Source organism: Amphiura filiformis, chromosome 1 (assembly GCF_039555335.1).
Source record: "Amphiura filiformis chromosome 1, Afil_fr2py, whole genome shotgun sequence".
NCBI lineage: Eukaryota > Metazoa > Echinodermata > Ophiuroidea > Amphilepidida > Amphiuridae > Amphiura > Amphiura filiformis.
In genome coordinates this window covers 22,616,724-22,638,840 of record NC_092628.1, presented here as the reverse complement: position 1 = coordinate 22,638,840, position 22,117 = coordinate 22,616,724, and the positions used below count along the sequence as shown (strand labels likewise).

The 22,117-nt window shown below is 38.9% G+C and overlaps 1 protein-coding gene across 1 annotated transcript in view; it reads left to right on the top strand.

The window, feature by feature from the left end:
* The window catches only part of LOC140170877 (kelch-like protein 30), a 65,047-nt gene that overhangs the window by 28,121 nt on the left and 14,809 nt on the right, over nt 1–22,117 (top strand). The window lies entirely within an intron of this gene.

Sequence of the window (22,117 nt, the reverse complement as noted above, 5' to 3'; positions counted from 1 at the left end):
TGTGACCAGATCTGACAAAACCTAGGAACAAGTCACATTTTTGACATTCCATGATTTTAAAAAATGTCAGCACTAGACAATAAGCTTTAAATAGCATCAATACTTTTCAAGATATGGATACTAATTTTATAAATGATATAGGGATTATCATACTCATAGTTCAACTGTTATTTATTGATTAAATAAAGAACTTTCAAGGATTTTTGAAGTCCACTTAGTCCCACAGTAAAATATCATGAAATTAATAATTAAAAATGTGGGTTTTTTTTATGGGAATCTCATCTTTAAAGGCCTATAACTCAAAAAACATGTCTGGCAACTTGTTCCGGGTTTGTTGGAGCTAATTATACAGTACAGAGTGTATGCAATAAACCAACCAGAACGGTGTAACAATTGAAATGGCAGCCATGCTGGAGGACAGTTCTAAGATAACTTAAGATGACAGAGGGACAGGTCTCTAGATCGATTCCACAACCATTCATACCCATAACACGTTTTGTTGTATTATCATGCGAATTTTCACATGGTACCTTATGGAGGACAGAATTTTATTTAAATGAGGATGACTCTATTATGAGTGACGTCGTATTGCATACCCGCTATATTGTGCTATCTACTGAAGATAGCAGACACACTGTTGATCATGCAGTGTAAAGTGCTATATGATAGCTAGCAGATAATACACCACTTATCATACAGTGTAAAGTAATATCTACTGAGGCTAACAGATAACTGTACTGATTATGCAGTGCATAGTGCTATCTACTGAAGATAACAGATCCACTGATAACAGTGTATAGAGCTATATATCTACTGAAGATAAAATACACCGCTGATAAAGTGCTATCTACTGAAGGTAACAGATACATACTGATTATGCAGTGCATAGTGCTATCTACTGAAGATAACAGATCCACTGATTACAGTGTATATAGCTATCTACTGGAGATAACAGATTCACTGATTACAGTGTATAGAGCTATATATCTACTGAAGATAAAATACACCACTGATAAAGTGCTATCTACTGAAGGTAACAGATACATACTGATTATGCAGTGCATAGTGCTATCTACTGAAGATAACAGATCCACTGATTATACAGTGTATAGTGCTATCTACTGAAAATAGCAGATATACTACTGATTATGCAGTGCATAGTGCTATCTACTGAAGATAACAGATCCACTGATTACAGTGTATATAGCCATGTACTGGAGATCACAGATTCACTGATTACAGTGTATAGAGCTATATATCTACTGAAGATAAAATACACCACTGATAAAGTGCTATCTACTGAAGGTAACAGATACATACTGATTATGCAGTGCATAGTGCTATCTACTGAAGATAACAGATCCACTGATTATACAGTGTATAGTGCTATCTACTGAAAATAGCAGATATACTACTGATTATGCAGTGCATAGTGCTATCTACTGAAGATAACAGATCCACTGATTACAGTGTATATAGCCATGTACTGGAGATCACAGATTCACTGATTACAGTGTATAGAGCTATATATCTACTGAAGATAAAATACACCACTGATAAAGTGCTATCTACTGAAGGTAACAGATACATACTGATTATGCAGTGCATAGTGCTATCTACTGAAGATAACAGATCCACTGATTATACAGTGTATAGTGCTACCTACTGAAAATAGCAGATATACTTTACACCAAAATAATGTGTCCGAGGCAGTAAAATCGTAAATAATGGGTAAAACGGTTTTACTGCGGAGGACACATTATTTGCATGTAAAGGATAATGCTGAACCCTTTATCTATCCTATTACCAGATGCAGAAAATAGTGCGATTTAAAGAGAAAATATCAATTTTTGGCACAAATATTTTAAGTTGTTTACTTCAATATGGAGCGCGTACGCGTAAGTGACAGCATGTATCGCGGAAATATTGTACGCGTAACCAAGCGTAATGATGTGCGTAGAATGTGTAATGGCGCTTGACCCATTATTGCAGAATAATAGGCTCTCATGTGACGTGTTTTAACAAATCACAGTGCGCGATTTTGAATAATGGGTCGTAAGAGTAATAGAATACTGATTCAACAACTCTTCCTATACTTTTGTACAGGAGCCAACCATTGTTAAACCGTGATGAATCCACACTTTTACAGTAAGCGTATACGCGAACGCCAGCACACTTCCGCGTTACGCGTGAGCGCGAAAAATTTGTCATGTCTGGAATCTGTGTGCGTATCACGCTTACAAGTTGAATTCAGTATTCAGTAAAGCTGCCCTCGCGAAGTAAACCACGCAGACGACACGGACGCATCGTTTATAGGTTAATGAACGCGTATTACATTTGTTGGGAGAAATTAGACAAAATAATGCCGCAGCGCTGATGTTGATGCGTCTAATGCACGAGCCCAGAAGGGGGGAGTGCATTAGACGCATCAACATCAGCGCGAGTGCATTATTTCGTCTAATTTCTCGAGCAACAAGTAATACAAGTTCATTAACCTATTTCATACACGAGAAAAAAAAACACGTGATTTTTACTTTTTATAACAAAATTATCACTAAAAATATTGGAAAATAGAACCAAATATAAATGCATCAACCCGCCCGAAAAATGAATCAATCCTACGCGACGCGAACTCAAGACGTAAACACTGCGTGTAGTACGCAGAGTGCAATTAGACACAATCAATGCATGGTTTGGATTTTTCTTACGCTTGCTCCGATTGGTTCTCGCTATCGAAGAGTGTATGAATGTTAATCGGCGATGAACAACGGTGAAACATGATTGAATCCCTAATTATACAGTGCATAGAGCTATCTACTGAAGATAACAGATCCGCTGATTACAGTGTATAGAGCTATCTACTGGAGATAACAGATCCACTGATAACAGTGTATAGAGCTATTTATCTACTGAAGTGTACTAAAGGTAACAGATAGATACTGATTATGCACTTCATAGTATACAAATATTGACTGCTATGAGGGGCATGGTTCAAATTATAGGCCCAAGGTGATCTCAAAACCATGACTATGCCCGAGGCGTAGTCGAGGGGCATAGTCATGGTTTTGAGATCACCGCAGGCCTATAATTCTAACCATGTCCCGAATAAAAAGCAGTCAATATTTGTTTTATATACCAAATCTTAAGATTCTTGTCATCTGTTTGGTTAAAAGCATCGATTTTGGGAAGAGAAATTAATAGTTTCAATGCGAACGGCACAAATTCACTGAGCACTACTAATAACACAAATTACAATCTACGATTTCCACGTAATTATAGCGTGCAAAACATTAACACGTGCGTAATATCATTTTACGCTGGAAACGAAGCACACACAGAACTATGTCTGCCGCAATAGTTACTTTTGCGGGCATAGTCAAAACTATGCCCACGCTTTTAATCAATCAGATGGCAGGAATCTTTAGATGAGGTATGCTACCTATTGAAGATAACAGAGCCACTGATTACACAGTGTATAGTGCTATCTACTGAAAAAAGCAGATATACTACTGATTTTACAGTGCATTATAGTGCTATTTACTGAAGATAACAGATCCACTGATTACACAGTGTATACACCGCTGATCATGCATTGTAAAGTGCTATCTACTGATAACATACTACTGATTATGCAGTGTATAGTATACAAATATTGACTGCTATGAGGGGCATGGTTAAAATTATAGGCCCAAGGTGATCGCAAAACCATGACTATGCCCCGAGGCGGAGCCGAGGGGCATAGTCATGGTTTTGAGATCACCGCTGGCCTATAATTTTAACCATGCCCCTAATAAAAAGCAGTCAATATTTGTTTTATATACCAAATCTTAAGATTCTTGTCATCTGTTTGGTTAAAAGCATCGATTTTGGGAAGAGAAATTAATAGTTTCAATGCGAACGGCACACAGATTACAATCTGCGATTTCTGCGTATTTATAGCGCGTGAAAACATGAACGCGTGCGTAATATCATTTTACGCTGGGAAAACGCGCGCAGTTTGATCGTGGACGCACGTGACCGGTCCATAGTTCATTTCCATGGACCGGTCCATAGTTCATTTTGCGGGCATAGTTAATTCAATGACTGCACTTTCAACCAATCAGATGACAGGAATCTATATATGAGGTATATAATGTTATCTACTGCAGATAGCAGACACACTGCTGGCGCTGATCATGCAGTGTACTAATAATAGTGGTATCGACAGAAGATAACTCAGAAAAACTGCACTAATTAAGCAGTGTATAGTGCTATCTACTGAAGATAGCAGACTCACTGCTGATCATGCAGTGCAAAGTGCATTCTACTGAAGATAACAGATACCACTCATTACAGTATATAGTACCATTAAAAAAGGGGAAAACACAGTAAATTAAGTTACAAACCAGCCACCTTAACCTGTAACATAAGCCCTAATCCTAAACCAGACTCTTAAAATCTTGTCTTGCCTGCCTCAGCCATCAGTTGGTCACTTTTTGTTTATTTTAAGTTCCATTCCATGCATGTTTCAGAGTAATCACTTTAGCCTAGTCAAATTTAAAATAACCCACCACTAAATGCAACAGAATCCATTACATATCTTAGATCATCATACAGCTGAACTGTATCTCATCTCAAGTTTGAGAGTGGCAGACTCGAATCGGTGAGTTTACGCGATTGCGTTTCCAGTGTACACCTTTCTATGCATGTGTATACCATTTGAATCGGCTACTATGAAATCCAACATACTGTTACTCTTGACTTTAGACGAGACACAGTATGTAAGACTCCAGCACAGAGCCTGTAGGTGATTATATGGATTATGTGGCAATTAGTGGTGGGATAAGCCCTTACTTACCTTAATTTTACTGGGCTACCTCTTCCACATATATACAGTGTCAGTCAAATAATGTAGAGTCAAAAATTCCCGCAAAAATTAGTCCATCTTTAGAGAATAGAGATAGTCTGATAAAATGTCATTGTCACTACTACCAAAGATGATTCAATTCATCACAATTGATTTTTGCTGAATGCGGGTACTTTAGATTACACTAATTTATAGAATTATATGACAAATGTGAAGGTTGAATAAACAACAAGAATATGAACCCAGAACGCTCCATTCTAAAAACTAGTTTTTCCTGTAACCATGACAGCAATCATAAGGTACATTGTAAGTTGATGTCATGAGGTTCCATTTTCAAATCATCATGCCCCTGTGAAAAAAGACAATAATAACAAGAACATATTTAAAAAACATGATGATCAATATGTTATTTGTTAAAGTTGTATGCAATGCATGGATGAGGGGGCCACGACATATTGCAATTTGTACTCTATGGTCCATTATTATGTTTACATTTAAGATATGAATTTTTCAATGTTTTAACTATTAATCCCAGATACAACAAGAAAGCTTGTTCTGTGGATTTGCAATAAAAGATATGCAAAATAGAAATATCTGTCTTTTTCTAATATGGCCAAAATAAAATAAATTCATGTGTCCGGTAACCCGCCCATCCCTGTTTTGTTTTTTTTGAAATTTTTTGCATTTATTGTATTTTTCCCCATGACTTTCTGCCATTAAGAAATACAGTTGAATTTAAATAGGGAGCTCACAAAATCCCGTCACATGAGAGTGATTTTGAATAGATGCATGGGTGTATGATAGGTACATTTGGAAATCGCAAGCTCTCTAATACGTGTACACGTTCGTGTAACATGTAGTATGATGCATGTCATAATACAAGCCTAGCTGTTAAATTGTATTGGTCAGTACTTGTGAGGTATGAGAAGAGCTTTTGTGACACCCAAGTCATATGCATTTTTGGCTAAATTCAAATGTAAAATTGGGTTGAAATTGTGCATATAAAATTTTTCCATAAAATGAAATTTTTTCCTTCTCTCCCAATATTTTCAGAGTATGGTTACCAGAAATAGGCCTTAATCCCAATATTTCCCACCATTCTTCAAATCTTTAATCTGAATTTGTTTTCTGTATGATAGTTTTGTTGTTGTCTTGACTCTACTTACCAAGTAGCAACAACAGATCAGTACGAGTGCTCTTCACAGACTCTTCATAGATTTAATCAATCCATTTACATCTCTACAAGTTGATAAGCTGGGTCAACTGCAAACCAAACATGTGTACAGAAACATAATTAGCATAATCAGTAATATTAAATGACTAATAACTGAATGTTATTGTAGAAGTCTGGCAGCAAAATACCCACATGTAATATCTCTGCTCTTTGGATAGAACTATACACATTACGCAAAGAGATTTAGGGCGTAAAATTGCAAAATTTTGATTTTTGAGTCTTTCTGATATGCTTACCAAGTTTGAGTTCACTACGGTACTGATTTTGAAAAAGTCCTTTCGCACTGACCAACCACTTGTCCTGATAAACACCTATAATAGTAGAGGCCACATTGATCATCTGCTCCAGTTAAGATTTTTTGTGGGTTATTTTTAGATAAAGGTGCCAGCCGGGTTTGAATTAATCATTAGAGTCTCATCTTTCTGTTTAACCTGGCTGGCATTTCTGAAAAGTGATGTGAGCTGAGATACATGTAATAGGGTTGAAAAATGCAGTTTTTGTAATTGCCCACTTTAAAATGCAGATTTTGGTGTTGGGTGAAAGCTCATGCTTCTCGTTAACATATTCATGCATTCCAAATGAGTATAATTTCCAAAGAAATCACCAAAAAACTGTCAAATTAATCTGGATATACCATACTATGTGTTTATAAAATACTAATTATAAAGTTTTTTGATGATATCTTCTGAAATACATGAGTTGGAACTTCTAATTTCAATATGATTCTGTGAAAAATAGGGTCTCTCATTTGAAATCAATATGTTAAATGATCATGATTATTATCATTTAAAATAAAAAATACTGTAGACAAGGCTTATATTAAGGGGGTACTACACCCCTGCCCAATTTTGTGCCTATTTTTGCATTTTTCTCAAAAATTATAGCGCATTGGTAACAAGTAAGATATGTATATTATAGGGGCAAGGACTACAACTACTGCACTGGAAATATTTTATTTCAGCACAGACAGCAGTTGTGGAGTTACAGTCAAAAAGAAGGGAAAACCAATATTTGATCAATAAATCAATAACTACTTGTCTTGAGTTGCTGAATTTTCAGTGCAGTAGTTGAAGTCTTTGCCCCTATAATATACCTTACCTGTCACCAATGCACTATAATTTTTGTGAAAAATGCAAAAATAGGCACAAAATTGGCCAGGGGTGTAGTACCCCCTTAAGCTGGCACCCAGGCTTTTTTTCACCGCATGGTTGCCCAGTTGGCCAGTTTGGTCTCCTGGTGTGTCCAATATTTTACACTGAGGACCAGGCAGGAACCATCTTTGGGACGTGGAGCTCATTTTAGCTAGCTCTTGGTCCTGGCATACTTAGGCCTCAAAAATAAATTGTTTGATTGGCGTAACATCAAAAACAACTGTAAATTGCGTTCAATAAAGGCCTTCAACATTTTTTTTTAATTTACTTTAATTTTTTAAATTTCTTTATTTCTTTATTTTTTTAATTGCAAAAAAAGTCTAGGGTTGGGCCTTTTAGGGTCGGGTAACGCCAACCAAACAATTTTTGAGGCCTTAAATATGGTGAGTAATCATGCTGAGTAAATGTCAGTAATTCTATAAGGAACATTTACATGTTCTGTTTGCATAAATGCTTGAAAGGGATGACATATTTTATATTATACGTACGTTTTAAAGATTTTAAAGAATTTGATTTTCCAAAATATATCAGGTCACCTTAAAACCATTTTGACTCTCGCTGCATGGAGGCGTACCTGAATCGATGCTGAAATGATCAATTTGGTGCTCTCGTAAAACTATATCCAGGGCATGTTCCCTCCTTCCCTCCCTTGCACCCTAGCTTAAAACATCCCACCGTCACATCCTTTCATAGTGTCTCAACTGCAACTTATTAACCCGGCTTATTAAATGGAGAGTATGTCATTGGAAAAGAAGATAGAAATCGATGTCTGTGCTGACGACTCAGGCTGACAATGTGGACAGCTATCTCCACCTACAGTACATGTATGCTGTTTTACTCAAGAACTTCGAAATTATTTGCACACCATAGTTACTCATTCGATGCTAGAGTGCTTTGTTATCATTTTTTCGGTCGGACAGCAGTGAAATTTTTTACACCGGAGATTATTTATTCTGTTAATGTTCAAATCTGGATGAAAATTATTTTGATGAGTCAACTGTATCTTTTTTGCAAGATTTGCCTATTTTGGACAGTCTAAAATTTAGCTGAAGTGTAATTTTAGCAATATTTTTGATGCAATCGCGTGTGTTTACTTCTGAACTTCCATTGCTTTACATGGTGTCATGCTTCAGCAAATCCGACTAGATTCCTGACTTAGGAGCCACCAGACATCCTCCGCTGCCTAACATCCAAGTTAACTGTGCTGGCGTCATCAAACTACTTCGGAACCTGAACAAGCCTTGAAATAAGGATTTCGGAAACAGGAGCAATTGTACTATAATTTAACAATAAATTGCTCCTGGTCTATGTCTTTGTGTGTAATTGTCCAACAGAAGCAGGAGCATTTTGCCAATAACCAGGCGCATATTTGCTCTTTTGCGCCCCTTATTTCAAGGCCTGAACCTGAAGCCACATAAAGCAACCGGTCCTGATGGAGTTCCAGCCAGACTGCTAAAGGAAACAGCAGAATAGATAGCGCCTGCCATCACACTGCTATTCCAGGCTTCCCTAGACCAGGGCACCGTACCAGCTGCGTGGAAGAAAGCCTTGGTGGTTCTAGTCTTCAAAAAGGGGAACAGAGCAGACGCTTCAAACTACGGCCGATTTCTCTCACATGTATCCTATGCAAGTTATGCGAGCACATTGTCCACTGCGCAATTATTAACCACCTCTCCGAGAACAACATACTAACCGACTCGCAGCATGGCTTCAGGAAGAGGAGATCTTGCGATACTCAGCTAATACTTACCATCCACGACTTGGCGAAGACTATTGATGAGAAGAGCCAGACTGACCTCGTCCTTCTAGACTTCGCCAAAGCGTTTGACAAGGTCTCCCATAGACTCCTCCTGCATAAGTCCGAACACTATGGCGTGAATAGTACCATCCTGAAATGGACAAGCAACTTCCTAACCAACCGTACTCAGCAGGTAGTTATAGATGGGCAAGTTAGCAACGAGGTGAAAGTAACATCTGGCGTCCCTCAAGGCAGTGTGCTGGAGCCACTGATATTCCTCATCTTTATTAACGACCTGCCAAGTTGTGTCAAGAGCTCTGAAGCCTGTCTCTTCGCAGACGACTGTGTACTGTAAACGAATATCATCTGCTTCAGACTCCTCACTTCTTCAAGATGACTTGAATGCACTGCAGAAATGGGAACGTACCTGGCTCATGGAATTCCATCCATCCAAATGCCAGGTCGTGAGAATCACAAATAAACGTAAACCAATCTGCACACCTTACATCATCCATGGTGAAATCCTGGAGACTGTCTCGTCAGCCAAGTACTTGGGCCTGCATGTGGATTCCAAACTTAACTTCAACGACCACATTGACGCCATCACAAAGAAAGCAAACTCAACCTGTGCTTTCCTGGGACGCAATTTCCACCACTGCAGCAGATCAATCAAAGAAGCCACCTACATGACTTATGTTCGCCCAATAGCAGAATACGCCGCAGTGGTTTGGGACCCACACACTCAACGGAACATAAAGAAGGTTGAGCAGGTACAGCGCAGTGGAGCACGTTATGTCATGGGGAAATATGACCGTAGGACAGGCGTGACTGGCCTACTAAAAGACCTCCAATGGCCAACTCTGGAAAGCAGACGACACCAAAGCAGAATGTCCATGCTGTATCGCATCCGCTACAACTTGGTTGACATCAGATGGATAGAGTACCTCAACGAGGCAAAATCCCGCACCAGAGGTCATAGCTCCAGATTCTGGATTGGTCACTGCAACTCCAACCAATTTGCTTCCTCCTTCTTCCCAAGATCCTGCCGGGATTGGAATCTTCTGAGTACAGATCCTGCTGAATACCCATCCCTTGATGCCTTCAGACTGGCATTAAAGGAGGATGCCCAGTAACCAGCAGTCATCTATAACATTTTTAAAGCACTTCATCACTGTAAATATTTTGCACTGAACTTTGCTGTCTGCAATATCTTGGATGCGGAGAGCACAAAACACTGCAGTGCGATTATCTTCTTTTTGAAGTCTGCACTTACATAGGAAGAAGAAGAAGATTTTGAATGCAATGGTCTCTAGCCTAGAATGTGAAGCTATAGGTGAACAAATTCTTGGCTAGACTTCTTGAGCAAATGCTGCTGTAATAATTCCACACATATTTATTTAGGAAATTGACAACCCAGTTATACGCTACACCCATCGAATGTGTGTCATCGGCCCTCAGGAAACAACTGAAGACATACCCGAGATAAGTGGAGATAGTTTACCTATAATTCCTCCTCTTGTGTTTTCCTGTGACAGTATACTGAAACTACTTCTTGAACTCAACCCTAACAAAGCATCAGGGCCAGATAACATACCGATTCGAATACTGAAGGAATGTGCAGAACAAACAGCGCCCCTTCTCCAGGCATTGTTCACGCAGAGTCTTCAAACGGGCACTCTACCAGCTGATTGGCAGACAGCACTTATCACACCTCTGTTTAAAAAAGGAGATCGGTCACTACCATCCAACCATTTCTCCTATATATTTATGATTTGCCGCAGTCCATTAATTCTCAAGTGCGTCTCTTTGCGGATGACTGTTTAATATAGATTCTGCAAGATGATTTACACCACCTTGAAACTTGGCAGCAAAAATGGTTAATGCAATTTAACCCTACAAAATGTACTGTGATTAGAATGACTAGTTCTAGGCGCACACCACAAGTGTTTGACTATTTTTTATGTGGGCAAAACTCAAATCAGTCGACTCAAACCCATACCTTGGCGTTGAGATTTCTCGCACAATGTCGTGGAACCTCCACATTGACAATACTGTCAAGAAAGCTAACTCCGTCATGGGTCTGGTGAAGAGAAACCTCTACGCAGCACCTAAGGAAACAAAAATCCTAGCATATCAATCTACTGTGAGACCTACTTTAGAATATGCAGCATCCATCTGGGATCCGCACACACAGAAAAACATTACTAAACTTGAAAAAGTACAGCGCTCTGCAGCCCGTTTTGTTTGTAGTAACTATAGCAGATACAGCAGCGTAACACTAACATCTATGCTTCAAGAACTAGAATGGCAATCTCTTCAAAACAGAAGAGAAGCTGCTAGCTAGACTCACCAATTTTTATAAAATCAGAAAGGGTGATCTACATGTAACTGCTGCGGATAAACGGCTGATTCCAACCAAGAGCACTCACTTACATTCTGCAAGATATAAACATCTGAACTCAAGAACTGAAGTATATGAACTCTTATTTTCCCAAAACAATTGTCGACTGGAATGCCCTGCCCCCCTCGGTCATCGAGGCACCTTCTACACCATCCTTTAAAGAAAGGCTTAAAAAACATTTAATCCAGCGTATCTAAACAGCTGACATTAGCGTGATCCTCCAGAGGAGGCGGTGCTGATTATCAATCCAGATCCAGATCAGACTGACTGTAGGAACCCATGGATTCGATCCATGTAACCATACACATATATAAATAGATTGAATGATCATAAGGCCGTGTAAAATTAATATTTTGGTTCTCGTCCCTCCCTCCTCAATTTCTGGGATTTGTCAGATTTTTTTTTTTTTAGATTTTTCAATTTTTTTAGACTTTGGAATGATTTATGAAATCTTCATACATATGAATAAGTTTATTAGAGAACAAGCATCACTTCCAAGTCTTTTGTGGTACTCTAGGGTTTATCCTCAGAATCTCACATTTGAAAAAAAAAAAAAGGGCCTCATCGTTTCCTCGAGCACTGTTGGAGAAGACCGAAAACTACTGACAATGCTAATTTTTTGCATTGAAAAAAAAAAAAAAAAACACCTCCTCCCTCATCAATTCATGAAAATCCTCTGGACGAGAACCAAAACATTAATTTTATACGGCCTAATTATTTGTTTTATTTTTTATAATACTGGGGGAAAGTTGGATTTTCACTATCTCTTTCCTTGTTGAAAAGGTATAACGTTGCGGTTACTCATAATTACTCCCTGTGTTACACTTCCACGAGGTCTACGGGGAGAATTTCTACAAGCAGTACAAGGTACAAGGTGAATCCCGGGGGTGAATCATTGCCGGTACAACTGCACAAGTTATGTGTGTAATTTTACAGAACGTTGACCGACAGAGGGTGTATAGACCTACGACTACGTGTCGCTTTTGAAAAACAGCGAATCGTGCGCATGCTCTGCCTGCAAATACGACGGCGATTTAGTACACTGATCATGTGTGCGATTCAGGTTTTTGCAAAAGCGATTGAGTATAAATGCATCTTTAGAACATGACCGACGATTGTGTGTTTGATGTTCTCAAGTGGGTTTTATCACAAGCGGCTAGGGGACGCAGGGGTAACCTTGTCAATCAATTGTTATTCTATTGTCCACCACAGTTATGCTTATGACATCACCAATACGTTTATATCCATGATCAATCCAATCGATATGCAATCCCTGGCAGAGGACCACTGTGCGAAATTGACCAAGTTTAACGTGTGCGCATAAATCTACATGGAATAAAAGTTAAATAATTATAAAATATTACAATTTGAAATGAAATAAAAATTTATAATAATAATGAAAAATCATCACAATATTTTCTACAAACATTTTATGCCAAATATTTTGTCACCACTTTTAATGATATGTTTGAGAATATTTGCAATAAATATCAAAAAATGTTTTTGAATGTTATGAAAAAGTTTTATTCCCTTTATACACCCTTTATATAACCCGACATTTAAACATTTTCTGGCAACCTTTTGCGAATGATGTCGAAAACTCAAAACATTTTGTGTTTGCTGGGATAAATTATTAATTATCTTTTATTTTCTTTATTTAGTTTGAACTATTACAAGTAACTATTGACTCGTTTTGACTAGAGCGGGCATTTAATTATTTCACAACAATATTTGATTTTATAAATAAGTGAAGGTAGAGTTGTACTCTTTGTTTATTTATAAGGAGAAAATTAGAAATAAAAATAAAATAATTAATTATTTTGAGATTTTCAATTTTGGACGCGGGCGGTAAACAGGAAACTAATAATCAAGTGCGAAGGGCCTAACGTTACGAATTCATATTTAGGCCTATAATAATGATAAAAAAATGTTTTAATTTCTTTAATAAAAAAAAATCTTATATAGGCCTACCTTATATTCTTATAATATTAGCATTGTTTTTTATTTTATTATTGTTTTTTTTTAAATCGTAATCATAAAGAATCATGACAACTTGTTGTTGAGTGTAGACAATGCCATAGTCGAATTTTATTAAAAATATGTTATTATTAGTCATGACGAACCCATTTCGTTGAACTCAAAATTATACTGATGTTTATTAAAATTAAAGTATTCAATAGTAAAATGGTCATAAAGAGTTAAAAATATCAGACGATTAGTGACAATAAAAGTAATTGAATGCAACATTATCTTGCATAATTATAACGGCTCACTTTTTATAATACTGAACAATTCTGATTTTGGAATCTACCAGTTTATTGATAGCGAACCCCGAAATTTGGGGAGCTAACAAACAGAGGGAGTAGGGTGACTGATCAGATGTGAAAATCTATCAATTGTGCACACATTAATTAAATCAGAGTTTTAAGCTTAAATACAATATCCAGAGTATGCACAATGGGCAAGTGGACTACGGGGTAGTCTATGTTGAGTGCTGAATCCATCCAGGTAGACTACCTGGCTGAATCACCTCGTTAAGTATTAAAGTGCGCCGCCGTAGCTTAATTCCATGATCTTGATCCTACTTTAATTGATATACATCGATCACTTATCGGATTAAGTATTGAACACAATAGATGAAGTATTTGATTGACAAGGTTACCCCTGCGTCCCCTAGCCGCTTGTGTTTTATCAATCATGTTTATTACTGACACACATTTGTATTGGTTCGATAAAGCATTGAAATGTACTGGATCGTTCTTGAGCATGCTCAACAAATTTTTCAATGTAAGTGCCTCTGGCCCTAGTAGACGTAAAAACGGATACTATGGCCAGAGTTCTAGGGCTAGTTCAGATCCAGAACACGATCATGTCAGTAAATGAATATTTTGTTTAACTTAGACTTTAGTTTAGTAAGCTTACACTCAACTACCATGATATGCGTTTACGTTTACGTTTACGTTGAATACTCAGCAGGATCCATCAGATTGGACGTAAAGCCAAGGGTGACTAATGATGATCAGGTGCAGTGCAGACATATAGGTGAAACTTGTAAACAAAACCTGAAGAACCAAGGGTGCTGGTGATGAAGACTCTCATCTGGTGCGCTGAACTAGAAGGTGCAAGTAAAAACTGGATTCCTGCTTACAGGCTTGATGATACGCCATCCCTGAAAGCCTCCAAGGTTGGTGCAGATTGGACGGCGACCGGGAGGGAGTTCCAGAGTTGGACTGTTCTGGGGAAGAATGAACTTCCGTAGAGCTGGGTGCGACTGGTGATAGTGCAAAGTTTGGATGGGTTGTAGGATCTGGTGACAGTTGGAGTCATTGGAGACAGATAGATGGCAGGGTTGATAGCGACTATGTTGTGTTGGATCTTGTAGATCATAACCAGGCTTGCAGCATCTCTTCTCCACTCCAGGGATTTCCAGCTCAGATCTTGCAGCATGGAGGTGACACTGTCTCTACGTTGGTAGCGTTGGAGAACAAACCTGGCTGCGCGGCGTTGGATGGATTCAACCTTTGTGATGTCTTTCTTGTGGTGGGGCTCCAGACTGTGCTGCAATACTCCAGGTGAGGTCTTACCAGGCCAAAATATGCTTGCTCCCGTATCCTCTGTGAACTTGATCTTAGGTTCCGGCGTAGCAGGCCTAGCATCCTATTTGCCTTGTTGGTAACATTGGCGATGTGCTTTTGCCATGACAAATCAGAAGAAAACAGTAGGCCAAGATACGGGTAGTCACACACTGATGTTAGTTGGATGCCTCCCAGGTGGTAATGAGCATTGGTGATCTTACGGCGCCGGGTAAACCTCATCAGATGGCACTTGTCTGTGTTGAACCGCATCTGCCAATTAACGGACCACAAGTGAAGACAGTCGAGGTCCTTCTGGAGATCCATGCTGTCACTGATGTTGGATATTGACTTGTATAAAAGGCAGTCGTCGGCAAACAGACGCAGATTGGAAGTAATGCCAGTTGGTATGTCATTTATATATGTTAGAAACAGAAGTGGACCCAGCACGGTGCCCTGTGGTACCCCAGATGTAACGGGTACCCACTCCGATGCTTGTCCATCGATGACCACACGCTGGCTACGTTGGGTCAATAAGTGATTAGTCCACTGAAGGAGAGAGCCTCTGACACCATAGTGTTGTAATTTCCGTAGTAGTCTTTGGTGGGGTACCCTGGCAAAAGCCTTTGAAAAGTCTAAGACAATGGCGTCGACCTGTTCGGGTTCATCAATGGATTTGGCAAGGTCCTGAGTTGTTAAGATTAGCTGGGTTTCACAAGAACGGCCAGATCGGAAACCGTGCTGAGCTTCAGTGAGAATGTCGTGCTGGTTGTAGTGCTTCATGATGTTACTGAATATTATATGTTCCAAGAGCTTGCTACATATTGAAGTTATGGACACCGGGCGGTAGTTAGATGGTGCGCTCCTATCGCCTTTCTTAAAGATTGGTGAGATATTAGCAGAACGCCAATCTGATGGAATGTCTCCAGTGTCCAAGGATTTCTGGAATATGTAGGTGAGGATCGGAGAAATTTCAACAGCAAATTCTTTCAACACCCGGGCTGGTAGAGTATCTGGTCCTGTAGCTTTCCTGATGTTTAAGGAGCACAGCAGCTTCAAGACACCATCACATGTGACGACAATGCGGTTCATGGTAGGGATGGTAGAGTCGCCAAGATCTGGTATGCTGGCTGGATCCTCATGGGTGAACACAGAGCTGAACTGGTTGTTGAATGCTGTAGCTTTGCCTTTGCTATCAAAGATGACTCGGTTTCCAGACTTCAGGGAAGTGACATTGGTAGGCTCCTGTTTTTTAGAGTTGACAAATTTCCAGAAGGACTTATGGGAGCTGTCCGATGAGTCGTTGAACATACTCTTCTGAAATTCCCAGTAGTTCTTTTTACATGACTTCTGCATTTGCTTCTGATATGATTTAAAAGCTGCCCAGTCACAATCTTTTGGGTGGATTTAGCTTTGTTGAAAAGTCTTTGTTTCTTTTTCGATTGTCGTCTAATATCCCTTGTAATCCATGGCTTGGATTGGGTAGACCTTGTCATCTTTGATGGTATGTGTTTATTCATCAGGTTAGTGGTCTCGTTTTTGAATAAGTCCCAATTTTCCTGAACCGAACACTGATCAGGATTGTTGCTGAAGAAAGAATTCTGAAACGTAGCCATGTCAGAATGTAAGCTGGTCATGTTCCCCTTGCTGTACATGAAGACTTTCCTTGGTTGCTTTTTGGAGAGCTTTGGTTTGAAGTTTAAAGTGAAACATACCATGAGATGATCGCTTATACCTTTAGTGACATAGCAGTACTCTATGTAGTTGGAATGACTAGATAAGACCAAATCAAGTATATTACGAGTTCTGCCAGCAATTCTCGTAGGCTCTTTAACTGACTGGTCGAGGAAGTACTCGTTGCAGATGTCAAGCAAGAGGGCACATTTAGTTGGTTCAATAGCATATGGCTTAACCACTCTATCTGGCCAATTGATGTCAGCTAGATTAAAATCCCCTGCAATTACTATGACAGCATTTTTAAATTTCTGCTGGATTTCCTCAATGCTATCAGCAAGCTGTTGCAAGTTGGACGCAGCAGATTTTGGTGGGCGGTAGAAGGATCCAATAATCAAAGGTTTGAAGCCTTGAATGTGTATTTCAATCCACAGGAGTTCTGCTTCGGAAACAATGATGTTACATTCAGATGCTATAAGGCCATCACGAATCATAATGAATATACCTCCTTTCCGTCCACTGGGCCTATCTTTTCGGTGTGTCACAAAACCGGGTGGTGTAATCTCGGGGGTAAAAATGTTGCTGTTGAGGTGCGATTCTGTCCCAATAATAATATCAGGTTTATGCCGTGACTATAGTAGGCCTATCGTACAGTCCCGGGCCAGTCACGGACAGTGGACCAAAATGGCCTAAAAGTATTCTGGCTAGAATACTTTACTAAAACTCACCATAGCAAACAGTAGAAAAATCCTGAATAGGACATCATTGCAATCATTCGAATTTTCACCTTCATTGTGCTCGGTATATGCTCGGTATAGAAACCGGATGTAAACAAACAATTTAAAGAACCCCGCGAAACATCGTGTTGACTGATGGGAGAAGCAGGCATGCGCATTACGATTATGATTAGTGACGTCAGGTTTTTCCGCTGCCGAAAGTAGGATTCATTTTGAATGGGGCTGTCAGCCTTGTATTTTCGCCAGCCTCGAACGTCACATGTCGCGTGACCCACACGCGTGACCTATGCCGCCTGATGAGCGCGATACGTCATTGGATGCGAGCTGTCTGTATCATACGATACAACATGTGTGTGTTGTGCTGGCTTGAATTCTCGAGGAAATAATATAAAATGGTCCGTATTTCTACATTTTTGATGAAAAGTAAGTATTTAATTTTTGATTAGAATGGCACGCTAATCATTAATAACCATGTCCATTGTGCTGTGAACAGATTGAAAGATAAAGCTAAAACAATTCATTTTGTTCATGTGTATTTCTGTCATGGCCCATAACTCGAGATATTGAAATCCGTGAAAATGACAGCATCAATGTGACAAAACGCACAGATATTTCATTTTTGGCGAATCCTAGTAAAATTAGCATACCACGTGTTGTTTAAGAAGGTATCATAGAAATAATGTGGCTGAGAATTCTGGCGATTATATCATACACAAAAACGATATTATTGATGCAAAATGACAATAAAGTGGTACCAGATTTCACTCAAAATTTTGTCAATGCATAAGCTTATAAAATAAAATCCACACAAGCTGTGTTTTCAATTGATAGCAACATTATTATGTTGACCTGTTTATAGTCTGCAGCCAAATCGAGAGAGAAATCCGAGAAAAAGAGATAGAGAAGCGACACTCTGTACAAACTGCCTATATCATGCTATACAGCAGTTGAAGACATGCAATTCGCAAGCGTCGTCGCCGGCCAAGTCTTACTACGAACGTGTAATGAGAAGATACCATAGAGTCCTACATAGAGATCTGAGGAAGAGACGGTCCGAATTGACCTAGTGACCTATAATTTATTAGAGAATCACATTTTTAGAGTATAAGTCCGCCCACCGCTGTCAATCATTCTAATGAACAAATGAAACAAGCTCTGGCATTCTGGCAATGACGTAATCCTAATTATAAATGAGAAAATCACATTGTACATGTAACTGTCTGCTGTACTTCATGTCTTCCAACAAGTGCCGGAGTGTCGCGGCCCTGGAGAAATCGGGACTTGTATAAATAAATTATGGCCTCTGTCACAAAAATCTTCATGCTCATTATACGTGAACAAAATTGAAATACTTTCAAAGTACATTTGTGCATGAGCTAGATTAATAAATAATAATTAATAATAATGCTTAGAATGTTAGCTTCGAGATGACCTATGATTTTTAGGCCTACGATGTTTACTTTCTGCAAAAAAAAATGGTTTAGGTGGCTACGTAACAGCCAATTTGAACCTGGAACCATCCAAATTCAGCGTAACCTTAAGGACCTTCATTTTCCTCCAAACTTCCCAGGAAGGAGCTTCCCACTTTCCACATTTTTTCCAGGCCTGGTCAATATTAATATTTTGCAACATTTATAATGAAAATAATTCACACTGAAAACACCCTATGGCACCTGCTACAACTTGAGAACAAGTCCTCAAACGTTCAAAATTTGTAGTTACTACAACTGGTACTGGCCGGATTATGCAGTATGCACTTTCAGTTTCTGGTTCTGGTTTAGATACTCCAACAAAGCGGGATCTCGCATCAACGTCAGAGGAGGTGACCTGAAGTTAACTTGAGGTGGAGTCGGTGTCGTCAAAAAGGTCGTTAGGTCGCGGAGCCTTGATTTAAAGATATTTGAATTTGGGACGTCAAAGATGTGGTGAGGTAGATTGTTCCAGTGCTTTACGGTCCAAGGAAAAAAACTGTCGGAGTAGATATGGTCGTTCTGGTTCTCGGTCGTTGAAATGAAGAAGGATGGGTGCGTTTTAGTTGTCATGTAGGTCGGGTCAGGTGGGGTTCCACTTCCCATTCAACATCCACTATACCACCATTGATTTTATACATCATGGTGAGTACATCCTTGCAGCTGATCGTTGAACCATGTCAAGCTGATATTTAGCTTTTTTGGTACTAGGGTACCATATGCTGGTGCCATATTCATGATTTCACGTCTGGGGTACAAGATTTGAAGTTACGACAGATAACACCTAAAATTTTTGCATCCTTTTGTAACTTTGCTAATGTGAGAATTCCATTTCAAGGTCGCTATTCAAGGTGATACCAAAATAAGGATGGCTTGATGTCACTTGAAGAACATTTTCACATAACTTATTTAGGGGATATTGAAGGGAACTTTTAGATGTAAAATGCATGGTGTAACATAGCCGCAGTCTGTGGCCCTCACGGACTTAGCGAGCGCGTAGCGCGATGAACCGAGCACCGTTCAATCTAGCGCGTCAGCTGACGCAACCTCTCTGGATAGTATACTAATAGCAACAGAGCCCGAAAGTAGTGCTAGGTGTAACACTTTACTGTGTTAAACAGAGATGCCAGTCGGTATTGTCAAAAAATCCTGAAATGTCACAAAATTTACTTTGCCTATATATTTGTACAGAATCATCCTGGTTAAAGCAACACTGGTTAAAAGACATCAACCAGTCAGAGCTCCATTTGGTTAAGGGGTCTACAATCCCCGAAATATGTCCTTGGAATGCTTTAGGCATCTTGAATGAAATCATAAGTGTATTTTTAATGTGGATAAAAATGTTCAATATCTGGAATTAGAAGAAAGCTGGGCCATCAATTAACACTTTTCCCTTCCCCACCCCCCATCATTCAATGTTGCGACACTTTGGAGACATGCTGAACACATTTGCACGTTTCAACATTGCACGGGGAGTGGGGGGACTAATTTTCCCCTAAAGACGCTTTAATGTTTCAAGACATATTTCGGGGATTGTCTGAGGCAATCGCTAAAATTAACATCTGATTTTAAACTTTTGGCTGTAACTTTAAAACTACTTGATAGAATTACTCCAAATTTTCAATGAATATTAGTTAATGCATGTAGCTATGATGTGGATATAAAATAAAACAACTAATTGTATCAATTTTGACTATATCGCCCTGCACTACAAGCAGGTTGCACCCATCACCTGTGTATGTCTACAATCATAGATTGAATACAATAGTGCTCTTTTCAAACATACTAATCTTACAGATGTGAGTGATCAGCATGATATAGTTCAATGCATAGGTATCGCGTGAATGCTGCAGTGCAGGGCAATATAGTCAAAAACAACACTCTCCCCCCCCCCCCAAAGCAAAAAAACAAAACAAGACGAACCAAAAAAAAAAATCGCATTAGTACGCTCATGAAGTAGGCGTACTCATGCAGAGATATCTTTAAAATTGATCATTTTATTTGCGTGAAATGGTAAAGTGCGATTGTAAATCGTCCCATTGAATCACATAGTGATTTGACGGTTTACCATAGTCTAATACTGAATATTAATACATGTACAAGGAGTTTCTTTAATTTAGAAATGGTAAACCGTTGACAAAATTCATAATTTAGGCCGATTTGGTGTCAACTTTTATTTCTAAAGTGTTTAGTTTGAAAGCTTGTTAAAATCCCAGACAATCCCCGAAAAATGTCCTTGGAACGCTTTTGCATGTTTCAACATTGCACGGGGGAGTGGGGGGACTTAGTTTCCTCTAAAGACGCTTTAATGTTTCAAAACATATTTCGGGGATTGTAGGTCACTCTGAAAAGTTTCCCACACATTTGAATGGGAATTGGATTGCATGCTTTCCCAATGTTTGGTGAGCATTTTTCTCCAATATTTTGAGAAGTTGACGTCAAATTTTCTATTCTATATTGTTTGGCAATAACGTCTCTTGCCAATAGTACTTGTATACCTATGTTTAAAGTTGTAATTTTGTGTTTTTGAACTCTAACGATAATTTTGCCTTGTTGGACCCTAAATGCATTTGATCCTTAATTTTATTTCAACCGAGTCTTTTTAGCAAGCACTATAAGGTGGGTATTTTATATACATTGATGACATTTTAAAGAATTTTTTTTTCAAATTTCTGACTTGAGCAAATTGTTAAGTGTGTATTTCCCATTGACATCCAAAATGGCGTATGAAGATTGTGATTTAAAGGCAGGGGTGCCTACATACGAGGGGCAGTCAGTATGTAATAAGAGTTGACTCGTATAAGGGCAGTATCCAGGTCTGAAATTTCTCGGTCCCTGGAGAGCAATAATCACAGGAGGTAGGGTGCTGAAAACACTGCTGAAAATTTAAAAAATTATTATCTTCTTCTGTGCCAAAGATGAAAATGATCCATAGATCTTTAATTGGCATTTAAAACCACCTTAACATTACATTCAAATGATAATTACATTGTAAATTGGAACTGACACCAATTTTTTTCAGTTATATCTTGTTTACCCTAAATAAATAAAGATTTCTATCTACTATCACAACACTGAAGTAATGAATAGATTATGTATTTGAACATCCATGGTTTTCAAGAGGGGGCACTTGCAAATCCCAGCTATACGGGTATGTGCTGCGGCGAGACCCCCTTTTCAGGGTCACAAACCATACCCTGCTCTCATGCCTTGCAATTTTTCTAGCCATTAATTAGATTCCCAGAATTCATTGATCTATGTTCTCATGCCCCACAAATGGCATCTTGACCAACAT